Consider the following 13,896-nt stretch of genomic DNA (forward strand, 5'->3'; position numbering starts at 1 on the left):
TATTATTCACCAGAGGGGTGGGGTCCGTTATGTTATATTGTTTACGGTGAAATGGGATCCTTTAAGTTGTATTATTCATCATAGGGGTGTGGTTTAACATATTCCGTAGTTAACCAGAGATGTTGATTCCGTTATATTAAATAGTGTATTGAGAGGTGAGCTCAATTATGTTATATTGTTTACACCGGGTAAGGTCTATTAAGTTATATTATTCACCAGAGGGGTGGGTTACGTTACGTTATACTGTTCAACAGAGGGTGGGGTACGTTACGTTATATTGTTCACAAGTGGGGTGGGATATGCTACGTTATATTGTTCACAAGTGGGGTGGGGTCGTTACGTTATATTCTTCACAAGTGGGGTGGGGTACATTACGTTATATTCTTCAAAAGTGGGGTGGGATATGCTACGTTATATTGTTCACAAGTGGGGTGAGATATGCTACGTTATATTGTTCACAAGTGGGGTGGGGTCCTTTACCTTATATAGCTCACCAGTGGGGTGGGGTCTAATATAATCGACTGTTTATCTAAAAGTGTGCAACAGAATACTTGTAACCTAGCCGGATACACTGTAACAAATAACATTGAAAGTTTAAGACATCACAAGCCAGTATGTTCGTCCTCTAGTAACTGCTTTCATTTCAGTTAGAGACACAAAGAAAGGATAGAAGAGTGTTGTGTTTTTAGCGCAATTTCCATTCTGAGGAATTGCGTTTATTAACCCGTCATTTCTGGATGTATGAATGGATGGATGTGTGTTCGCAGCTTTAAGTCGTATCTCCTCCTCAACGAAGCAATATCGAGGACTAGTTCCAAAGCAAATTTGTTAAGCAAGTTACGAGGATGATAGTGGGCCAAAAAAATTCCGGAATTCCTTCCTGGATTTCACGGAAAAGCCAAAAAACCTCGAAAAAATGCAGTTTTTGGCCCATATCTCGGCAACCAGACCACTTAGCGACTTGAAAAATTTACCAATCGATTCCTGCCATAATTTAGAACAATATTGCCGAAGAAAGTTTTCAAAAATATTCTTTCGTTCGGTCACAAAAAAAATATTTAAACTTACATTATACATAATACACTACAGTACTGTATAGCAATTTGGACCGAATTAGTAGGCATGTTTATCCAACCACACCACACGCGTCATCACGTTCAATAGCTGCGCCATCACGTTCAATGGCTGCGCCATCACATTCAGTAGGCGCGCAATGGTTTTTAGTCATATAACTCTATTGTTTTAAAAAAATGTGAAAAAATGATTAGGCCTAGCGAAACAAAACCTAGTAATTGTAACTCCCTATCACTCTCATATAAATTATAAATAAATTAATAGGGTACAAAAATAAGGAAATTGCGCTTAAATTGTCACTAGACTTTTTAATTAACTTGTTTTAACAATCCGGCCAGTGCTTTCTGTTGCTAGTAGTTGTAGATGTTGTATGTGGTTACAGTTTGCTCTATGTTAGGTAAAGAAAAGTTCCCATTTTTAAAAAAAATTGACAGTCCTTGGTGCAGGTGATGTAGTGTTAACCTGTCTGTGTGACTTCAGCATATGAAGGGATAGTTTGGTCAGCACTATGACCAGCCGCATTTACATTCCATAACATTTGTTAGGTATCCATTAGAGCTGGGTCGACTCAGCGACGTTCTACTGGCTTTCACCCGATTCGAATTCGAGGCTGTCGGGTTAGCATATAGCAGTCTAACGCTCTAGCGCTAGGCCACGCTATGCCACGGTAGGTGGCTTGATGTTTTCTTTGTTTTCTTTTATCTAATGGTGACACAAGGCCCTACAAACTAATACTATTCTCGAATGGTATCATAAAATACCTTATATACTTATATTTGCGAAGCCGTATGGTACATTTTTATCACGCTTGTGTCGATTTTCAATTGTCGGACCAATTAATTCATTTGAGCTGACATACACATTCGTTATTTTATGTTCTAAAAACGGAGTAAGCAATTTTTTTTTTCAATTACAATCAACTCCTGTCAGATGAGTGGTTTCAGATTTAATACCTGCTCACCTTAGGGGGGCGGGGGGGGGGGGGGCTAGGTGTTTAGCTCATTGGTTATATATTTAACAGTACACCGATTGTTTTTGTCTTAAACATATTAAACTCTATTGAGGTTGTTTAATAATTTGAAATCATTTGTTGACCTACTTGTTCTGGCGGAAGAAAAAAAAAACGATAATCCATTACTGAGCTTTGTTACGTTCGTGACAGGTAAGGCTTGATAATGTCTATTGTTATGTACTACGTCACAGCTGTGGGCTGTAGAGCGTTTGTACCATAACTCATACATGCTTGATTGTGTAAAGATATTTCAAGATTTTAAGAAGTAGTGACGTTGTACGAGTCGGATTAACCTGTACGGTCGAACGATCGTGGCTACTGCCGCGCGTGCCTCACTACAGACGAGGGTGGTCCATCTTCCCTCCATCACCCCCCCCCAAACACACAATTGAGCAGTGATCCATCTTCCCTGAATCACACCCCCCACCCCCCACCAACACACAATTGAGCAGTCTGGACATTCAAAGTACAGCATTAGTTTATTTGACTCCTGGTGACGTACGTCTGACGTCAAAGTTGGTTTTTATGACGTCCGCATTGGTATGGTGAGAGTGGTACAAAGGACACCATGTAGTGACAGCACCGTGAAGAAGCAGTGATGGCACTGTCAGCTCATAGCTAGAGTTTGTGTGTTTGTAAAGGTTAGAGTACAATGTTGATGTTAGACAGGTGGGTTGAAAACAAAGCGATTAGACGATTTCCTGGTTCTATCCACACAATCCTAGCATAATATAACCACACAATCTAACAATATCTAACCACACAATCTAACAATATCTAACCACACAATCTAACAATATCTAACCACACAATCTAACAATATCTAACAAAACAATCTAGCAATATCTAACCACACAATCTAGCAATATCTAACCACACAATCTAGCTATATCTAACCACACAATCTAGCAATATCTAACCACACAATCTAGCAATATCTAACCACACAATCTAACAATATCTAACCACACAATCTAACAATATCTAACCACACAATCCTAACAAGATGCAACCACACAATCTAGCAATATCTAACCACACAATCTAACAATATCTAACCACACAATCTAACAATATCTAACCACACAATCTAGCAAGATCTAACCACACAATCCTAGCAATATCTAACCACACAATCTAACAATATCTAACCACACAATCTAACAATATCTAACCACAAAATCTAACAATATCTAACCACACAATCCTAACAAGATGCAACCACACAATCTAACAATATCTAACCACACAATCTAACAATATCTAACCACACAATCTAACAATATCTAACAAAACAATCTAGCAATATCTAACCACACAATCTAGCAATATCTAACCACACAATCTAGCTATATCTAACCACACAATCTAGCAATATCTAACCACACAATCTAGCAATATCTAACCACACAATCTAACAATATCTAACCACACAATCTAACAATATCTAACCACACAATCTAACAATATCTAACCACACAATCTAACAATATCTAACCACACAATCCTAACAAGATGCAACCACACAATCTAGCAATATCTAACCACACAATCTAACAATATCTAACCACACAACCTAACAATATCTAACCACACAATCTAGCAAGATCTAACCACACAATCCTAGCAATATCTAACCACACAATCTAACAATATCTAACCACACAATCTAACAATATCTAATGTAACGTTAACCTATCTATCAGCCAAATAGAAGGAGAACGTCCCCGGATTCTTTTTTCGGGGTCATATGCAAATGCCTTACGGCCTAAGTGGATGAACACTTAACACAACGACCACTAGGGCTCGAATTTAATGTCTAGGGAAGCTAGTGATACTATTGTAATTAACACTCATCCAATCTACATACGACCTTTTAATCAGCGAACACAGTTGTGGCAGAACACAAAGATGAACTAGATAAAATATTTAATGTATAAAATATCAAAAACCCAACTTACACAATGTAGGAAAAAACACTATCACAGATTTCTACACTGTCTAAAGAACAGCCACAGGCCACACAACACTGCTGTAGTTTCTAGAATTACTTAGCGACAAGTAATATTAAACTAGAAGACTAAATCAACTCAAGAAAGCAAGGCACACACAGGTCTTAAGTACTCTCACGTTCAAATGGTCAGAGTCTATAGCCGGACAATATGGACGGCTGCCTGATCAAGGTAAAACTGCCTCGTAGACTGCCAGGTCAAGATAAACTGCCTCGTGTTGCGAGTGTGCAGTGCAATTAAAGACTTCTGTGACAGGGGAGGTTATCCTCAACTCATGTCGCCATTGGTTGGGATAATCATCTGATCAGAATCATTCAATCAGATTTTAATGGAAAATTTCTATGTCTCAAACACCTTAATAAGTCAGTGGAAAAACCCCAGGTGTTACACCATCATTCCATATAAGGAATTATACAATGTCAAAATAAAAATGACTCGACCTAAGTAGGTCACATCCCCTCCCTTTTTGGAAGTGACAGATAGGTTCCACAAAAACATACATAAGGGACCAATCTGGCAATGAAATAACAAAAATGTTTTACAAATGTAGGCAATCAAAATCATAATACCAGATGAAAATATCCCTGAACATAAAAGGGAAGTAACTCCAACTTTTACAATTGGTGAAAGGGGAGTAACCCTTCAAAAAGTAATTATACATCAAAATCCCTCAGAAAAGGGTATTACAATATTTCCATGAGAATATTAAAAGTGGTAAACCCGCCAGGGTAAGACCTTTATTTCAATGACTAGCTACAAATCAATTGAGTCATATGAGACATATTATTATAAAAGATTACATATAATCAAAAACCACCTTTAATTAAGGTTCACCTGAAAATAAACAAAATATTCAACAGGATTGGAATTTTGAAAAAAATTCAAAACTCACACCACTCATTTTCATATGAGTGACACTCAAACAAAACCTGTTTATGGTCCTAATGAACCACAAAGCATGTCACATGATCAATGTGTGTAACAAGATTTTACATCCTTGACAAACAATCAGCCACAACATTATCACTACCCTTAATGTGTGAAATTTCCAGATTAAAATTTTGGAAATATAAGCACCATCTCAATATTCTTTGATTTGTCTGTCCTAACTTAGAGGTAAATTTCAGGGGATCATGGTCAGAAAACACTGACTGGATTGGTTGAAGAAGAGACATAGACTTCAAAATGTTGTAATGATAAAACCAAAGCTAAAGCTTCTTTTTCAATAGTAGAATAATTCTTTTGGTTCTCATTTAACTTCCTGGAAAAAAAGGCAATGGGATGGTCAATTCCCATGTTGTCTTCTTGAAATAGGACTGAGCCAATGGCTAAGTTGCTAGCATCAATGGCAAGTTTAAAGGGCTTGCTAAAATTAGGTGCAGCCATAACAGGAGCATTTGATAAAAATGACTTAATGGTTAAAAAAGCTTCTTGACATTTATTGGACCATTCTAATTCAACACCCTTTTTCAATAATGCAGTAAGAGGTTCAGCAATAGCTGAAAAGTTTTGACAGAACCGCCTATAGTAACCAGCCATCCCAAGGAACTTTTTGATCTCTTTACAATTTTTGGGTGGTGGTAACCTTACAATAGCATCTACTTTAGCTTCAATGGGCCGAACTTGGTTCGTTCCCACTTGATAACCCAAATAGGTAATTGAAGCTTTACAGAAATCACTTTTATGTAAGTTTACAGTAAAATTAACTTCAGACAATTTTCTAAAAAGGTGAGTCAATTGAACAATATGTTCTTCAAAAGTATTAGAAAATACAACTATATCATCTATGTATGCCTCACATTGGTCTATGTCAGCAATGACAGAGTTAATGACTCTCTGGAAAGTTTGACCAGCATTTCGCATACCAAAGGGCATACGTTTGTATCTATAAAAACCATTAGGGGTTACAAAAGCAGATATTTCTTTTGCACGGTCAGATAAGGGGATTTGCCAGTATCCTGAAAGTAAATCAATTTTGGAAATTATCTTAGCCTGACCAACTTTATCAATAACGTTTTCTATCCGAGGTAATGGATAGGAATCAGCTTTGGTGAGCGCATTCACCTTCCTAAAGTCGGTCACAAACCTGAAAGATCCACCGTCTTTCGGGACTAGGAGACATGGGGAACTCCAGTTGCTGAAACTGGGCTCAATGATATCATTCTTGAGCATATAATCAATTTCATCTTTTATCAAAGCAGCTTTTTCCGGGTTAACTCTATAGGGGTGTTGTTTAATGGGTTTTGCGTCACCTACGACTACATCATGAGGTGGAACCTTCGCTTCTTTGGGGATATCCCCAAAAATAGAGGGAAATGTCTCAAATAACTGGGACAATCTCTGGCTTTCCTCTGTGGACAAATGCATAAGGTGGACATTCAAATTATCTAAAAAGGGGGTTTCAATTTATCATGTATCACATCATCAGAAACATTTGAACATACAGGTAAAGTAATTTTAGCTGTGGATTGAAAATTGTTACAATTATCATAATATTTTTTCAGTGAGTTGACATGATACACTGTCTGTTTCTTTCTTCTGTCGGGCGTATTGACAACATAGTTCAAATCACTTAATTTTGAATGTACCGTAAAGGGTCCACAATATCTCAAGGATAACGCATTGTTCAGATTAGGTACTAGCACAAGAACTTTGTCGCCTGGATTGAATGTTCGTTTACAAGAACTCTTATCATACAGTTCTTTCATTCTAACTTGGGCCTTTCTTAAGTTCTTGTGAGCCATTTCGCACACGGCTTTCAGTCGAACGTGAAAATCGTCGAAGTTTTCCACTGGATGATCACTGGTACCTGTCCAACGTTCGTGTATCAGCTTCAGGGGGCCACGGACAGAATGTCCAAACACAAGTTGAAAAGGCGAGTAGCCTAAAGAGTCCTGGACACAGTCCCTCGCGGCGAAAATAATCCAAGGAACAGACTCATCCCATTGGGTGTTACTGTTAGCGAATGTCCTTAGCATGGTTTTGAGGGTTTGGTGGAACCTCTCAAGTACGCCTTGAGACTGAGGGTGGTAGGCTGAGCTGGTGATGTGGGTAACGCCTAGCTTGGCTAGCGCTTCCTGAAAATGGTGACTGGTGAAGTTGCTGCCTTGATCTGTTTGCACGATTCTAGGTAATCCAAAGGTAGTGAAGAACCGGGTCATGGCTCTGACTACAGTCTTTGCCTTAATGTTCCGTAAGGGAAACGCCTCGGGAAAACGGGTACTTGAACACATAAAGGTAAGTAGGTACTCGTTGCCCGCCTTGGTTTTAGGCAAGGGACCTACACAGTCCATGACGATTTTAGAAAAAGGTTCTTCTAATACAGGAATCGGACTCAAAGGGGCCTTAGGAATTGTCTGGTTTGGCTTTCCGGCCAACTGACAGTTCGTGCAACTTCTGCAGTAACGCGACACATCTTTTCTCATTTTGGGCCAAAAGAACAGTTCTTTGATCTTCGCCGTCGTTTTAGTGACACCTGGGTGCGCTGACATTGGATGGTCATGTGCCAGCTTAAGTATTTCATGCCGATAAGGTGGAGGGATCCACAGCTGGTTTTTACCCAACCATGGTTCGGCCGGTGAGGCAATCACTGGTATAGCGCGACGAAAGAAGAGGCCGTTCTCGGCGAAATATTCTCCATCGTCAGATGATAGAGATTTTTCGACCGTTGCTTTGAGCTCCGCGTCGACTTGTTGAGCTTTAACGATGTCTTCCTGAGATATTCTCAGGGGTAAGCCCAAGCTTGTGTTCTCGGGAAGCATAGACTCCAGTTTGGGAGTCGAATTTCTTGACGATGATGGTAGGTGTGGTTCAGACGTTGTGTCAGCCAATTGTTTGGTCTGGCTTCTTGTCACCGCACATGCAGGATACAGTTCATTATCATTATCTGGAACTGTTGAGAAAGGGTCTGAAACCGTACAGGGGTATACTTTGCTTCCCGCAAGGTCATTCCCTAGAAGTAGGTGTACTCCTGGGACTGGAATACTATCTATCACACCTAAAATGACTTCACCTTCGACGAGATGATGTTTCAGGGCAAACTTGTGTAGAGGGACGACAGTAGATTTTGTCCCCACTCCCTGGATAATGGAAATCCTTCCGGTGTTCGTCTCTGGTGAAATGCCCATTGAACTTTTCAAAAGGAGTGATTGTGACGCTCCTGTGTCTCTTAGAACGGTGATATTCTTCTGAGACAACGGATCACCTGGTTTGCTAATGATGGCTTCGGCAATAAAAGATGAAAAGTCAACTTTTCTCGATCTCTCGAGATCGGTAGACTCGGAAGAAACTGGATGGTGGCGAGAACAGTCAAAATGTGACTGCACATAATGTGTGGAGACTTGACTACCTTCTTGCGGACACTTAGGGTTAGAGTCCTTTTGAATTCTAGAGTTCATAGTTGAACTGGCTGCTTGAGGGGATAGAGCATAGTGCGCAGAAGTACGCACCACCTCTCTGTTATTCTGAAGACGTTTGTAACAGTCCTTGACAAGATGACCAGGCCTTTTGCAGAACTGGCATACTGCTCGACGATTGAGAGTTGATCTTGGTTTCTCTCTGGACTGTAATGCCTTCACATGTTGGCCAACAGGAGGATTGCTGCCAAAAAGGGGAAGCACGGGGTTGAGGCGGTTTCCTGACACTGGTGGTTTCTTATGCACCAACATATATGTGTCAGCCGACTCAGCAGCCTTCTGGATGTCAGTTATCTTGTTATCCAGAATGTGTAGTCGTATCTCTTCAGGCAGGGACGATAGGAATTCTTCCCTTAGGATAAGTGACCTGAGTTTCTCAAACTCAGAAACTTCCTCAGAGTGTAGCCACCTTGAGAATATTTTCTCCTTTTCAAAGAGAAATTCCACATATGATTGTGTGGGTAACTTGCGGAGTGTTCGGAATTTTGTCCGATAGGCCTCGGGCGTCAGTGCGTAGGCCTTTAAAATGGCAGTCTTGACCAAACTATAGTTATTTTGAACGTCGTGAGAGAGTGCCTGGTATGGTTTTGCAGCTTTCCCAGTAAGGACAGAGCTCAATAAAGCAGTAATGGAAGTTTCGGGCCATTCACATATCTTCGCTAAACTCTCAAACGAGTTAAAGAAAACGACCAAATCTGTTTCATCAAATTTAGGAACTAATTTCCCAAATTTGGCAATCACTTGTCCTACCGACAACTTTTTTGGATCTACCAGAGAAGTGACATCACTAACTTGACCAAACTCTAATTCCAACCTCCTCTTATCTAAAGCAATTTTAGCCTCTAACTCCTGTTTCTCTAAAGCAACTTTCTCCTTCTCTAGAGTAACTTTCTCCTTCTCTAAAGCAATTCTAGCTTCTAATTCTACCTTCTCTAGAGTTTTCTCCTCGCGGAGCAACACACCAGCCAACAAACTTTCATCAAATACTCCTTCATTAATGAAATGAACAACAATTTTATCTCTCAACACCTCTGACTTCTGCGTAACAGAATAATCCAATTTCAATTCCTTAACAACACTAACCAAAACTTTTCTACTCAACTTTTCTACATCTTCAACAGTAGGATTAGCCAAAAAAGACTCCATAACACTAACTTTCAAATCACAACAAGCCTAGATCCTTTGAATTAATACACAGCGTTGGGCCGTGTACTTGACCTCTAAATGTAGGACGTGACACGTCTGCTTATTTGACCTAGATACTCTAGCCTGAGCGCGCGTTGTAAGAACACTGCGCTACTGGATATAAAAACAACTAAATCCAACTAACCTTAGTATTCAACTGATATAACCAACAACTGGAACGACAGATTAAATCCCGGACGGGCCCCCACTTTGTAACGTTAACCTATCTATCAGCCAAATAGAAGGAGAACGTCCCCGGATTCTTTTTTCGGGGTCATATGCAAATGCCTTACGGCCTAAGTGGATGAACACTTAACACAACGACCACTAGGGCTCGAATTTAATGTCTAGGGAAGCTAGTGATACTATTGTAATTAACACTCATCCAATCTACATACGACCTCTTAATCAGCGAACACAGTTGTGGCAGAACACAAAGATGAACTAGATAAAATATTTAATGTATAAAATATCAAAAACCCAACTTACACAATGTAGGAAAAAACACTATCACAGATTTCTACACTGTCTAAAGAACAGCCACAGGCCACACAACACTGCTGTAGTTTCTAGAATTACTTAGCGACAAGTAATATTAAACTAGAAGACTAAATCAACTCAAGAAAGCAAGGCACACACAGGTCTTAAGTACTCTCACGTTCAAATGGTCAGAGTCTATAGCCGGACAATATGGACGGCTGCCTGATCAAGGTAAAACTGCCTCGTAGACTGCCAGGTCAAGATAAACTGCCTCGTGTTGCGAGTGTGCAGTGCAATTAAAGACTTCTGTGACAGGGGAGGTTATCCTCAACTCATGTCGCCATTGGTTGGGATAATCATCTGATCAGAATCATTCAATCAGATTTTAATGGAAAATTTCTATGTCTCAAACACCTTAATAAGTCAGTGGAAAAACCCCAGGTGTTACACCATCATTCCATATAAGGAATTATACAATGTCAAAATAAAAATGACTCGACCTAAGTAGGTCACACTAACCACACAATCTAGCAAGATCTAACCACACAATCCTAGCAATATCAAACCACAAAATCTAACAATATCTAACCACACAATCCTAACAAGATGCAACCACACAATCTAGCAATATCTAACCACACAATCTAACAATATCTAACCACACAATCTAACAATATCTAACCACACAATCTAGCAAGATCTAACCACACAATCCTAGCAATATCTAACCACAAAATCTAACAATATCTAACCACACAATCCTAACAAGATGCAACCACACAATCTAGCAATATCTAACCACACAATCCTAGCAATATCTAACCACACAATCTAGCAATATTTAACCACACAATCCTAGTAATATCTAACCACACAAACCTAGCAAGATCTATCCACACAATCTAGCAATATCTAACCATACAATCCTAGCAATATCTAACCACACAATCCTAGCAATATCTAACCATACAATCTAGCAATATCTAACCACACAATCCTAGCAATATCTTACCATACAATCTAGCAATATCTAACCACACAATCCTAACAAGATGCAACCACACAATCCTAGCAATATCTAACCACACAATCTAACAATATCTAACCACACAATCTAGCAATATCTAACCACACAATCTAGCAATATCTAACCACACGATCCTAGTAAGATCTAACCACACAATCCTAGCAATACCTAACCACACAATCCTAGCAATATCTAACCACACAATCTAACAATATTTAACCACACAATCCTAACAATATCTAACCACACAATCCTAGCAATACCTAACCACACAATCCTAGCAATATCTAACCACACAATCTAGCAATATCTAACCACACAATCTAGCAATATCTAACCACACGATCCTAGTAAGATCTAACCACACAATCCTAGCAATACCTAACCACACAATCCTAGCAATATCTAACCACACAATCTAGCAATATCTAACCACACAATCTAGCAATATCTAACCACACAATCCTAGTAAGATCTAACCACACAATCCTAGCAATATCTAACCACACAATCTAGCAAGATCTAACCACACAATCGAACAATATTTAATTACACAATCCTAGCAATATCTAACCACACAATCCTAGTAAGATCTAACCACACAATCTAACAATATCTAACCACACAATCTAGCAAGATCTAACCAAACAATCTTGCAATATTTAACCACACAATCCTAGCAATATCTAACCACACAATCCTAGCAAGATCAAACCACACAATCTAACAATATCTAACCACACAATTCTAGCAAGATCTAACCACAAAATCTAGCAATATCTAACCACACAAACCTAGCAAGATCTAACCACACAATCTAGCAATATCTAACCATACAATCCTAGCAATATCTAACCACACAATCCTAGCAAGATCAAACCACACAATCTAACAATATCTAACCACACAATTCTAGCAAGATCTAACCACACAATCTAGCAATATCTAACCACACAAACCTAGCAAGATCTAACCACACAATCTAGCAATATATAACCACACAATCCTAGTAAGATCTAACCACACAATCCTAGCAATACCTAACCACACAATCCTAGCAATATCTAACCACACAATCTAACAATATTTAACCACACAATCCTAGCAAGATCTAACCACACAATCCTAACAATATCTAACCACACAATCCTAGCAATACCTAACCACACAATCCTAGCAATATCTAACCACACAATCTAGCAATATCTAACCACACAATCTAGCAAGATCTAACCACACAATCCTAGTAAGATCTAACCACACAATCCTAGCAATATCTAACCACACAATCTAGCAAGATCTAACCACACAATCGAACAATATTTAATTACACAATCCTAGCAATATCTAACCACACAATCCTAGTAAGATCTAACCACACAATCTAACAATATCTAACCACACAATCTAGCAAGATCTAACCAAACAATCTTGCAATATTTAACCACACAATCCTAGCAATATCTAACCACACAATCCTAGCAAGATCAAACCACACAATCTAACAATATCTAACCACACAATTCTAGCAAGATCTAACCACACAATCTAGCAATATCTAACCACACAAACCTAGCAAGATCTAACCACACAATCTAGCAATATCTAACCATACAATCCTAGCAATATCTAACCATATATTCTTAGCAAGATTAAATCCCACAATTCTCATCATACCGTGTTCCCCTAACATAACACGCACTGAACATCTAGAAATTTACAATATGTGCCCCTCTCTGTGAAACCCATGCCGAATGTTGACAACACAGCAATGTACTGACAAAATACTTATTCAACTCTAGCCTTGAAACCTTATACTGCTGACTAGATACACATCAATTGCAATACAGAAGTCTTTAATACATAGGTCTTTAATACAGACGTCTTTAATACAGAAGTCTTTAATACAGAAGTCTTTAATACATAAGTCTTTAATACAGAAGTCTTTAATACAGAAGTCTTTAAAAGAGGCGAAACTGGGCTGGAAATGGATATGGTAAGGACATATGATAGGCGTTTAAAGTTTTTGGGTTAGTACTATATCACCCAGGCTATCAACATTAACTTAGTTAAAGAAATTTAAATATAAAATTACTGCACACCATATAGAATGACAGAGAAATAGTTCCTGGGCTCAGTGAGGTAATTAATTAATTAACGGTTGACTAAACTAAGCAGGGAGGATAATGGGGGAAACTAAATATAAATCTGGAATGAGAAAAAAAAATTCTCGGTTTGTTTTTCCAAGTGTTGAAATTTATAGCTGTCCTAATTTTAATTATGTGCACCACAAAATAGGGTGCTGCTTACTAGGAGAAATCTACATTCACAATGCGAACTACGACTTCTTAAGTACTGAACTTTACAGCAGGATATATATATATATATATATATATATATATATATATATATATATATATATATATATATATATCAGGGGCGTAGCGAGGGGGGGGGGGGGGCGGGGGGTGCGGACCGCACCGGGTGACACCATTTAGGGGGGTGACACGAAGGCAAAAAATAGCAAAATATATAGAGAAAAACTTGAGGGGGGGGGGGGTGCAAATCGAAAGCTTGAGGTGGGGGGGGGGGGGTGGTGCAAATCGAAAACTTGAAAGTTTGTCCCCGGGAAGGGTCGCTACGCCTCTGGGGGGTGACACCATTAAGTGCCGCACCGGGTGACACCTGACC

This window comes from Physella acuta, unplaced genomic scaffold, assembly GCF_028476545.2.
Source record: "Physella acuta isolate Inbredline_101_S28 unplaced genomic scaffold, ASM2847654v3 ptg000164l, whole genome shotgun sequence".
NCBI lineage: Eukaryota > Metazoa > Mollusca > Gastropoda > Physidae > Physella > Physella acuta.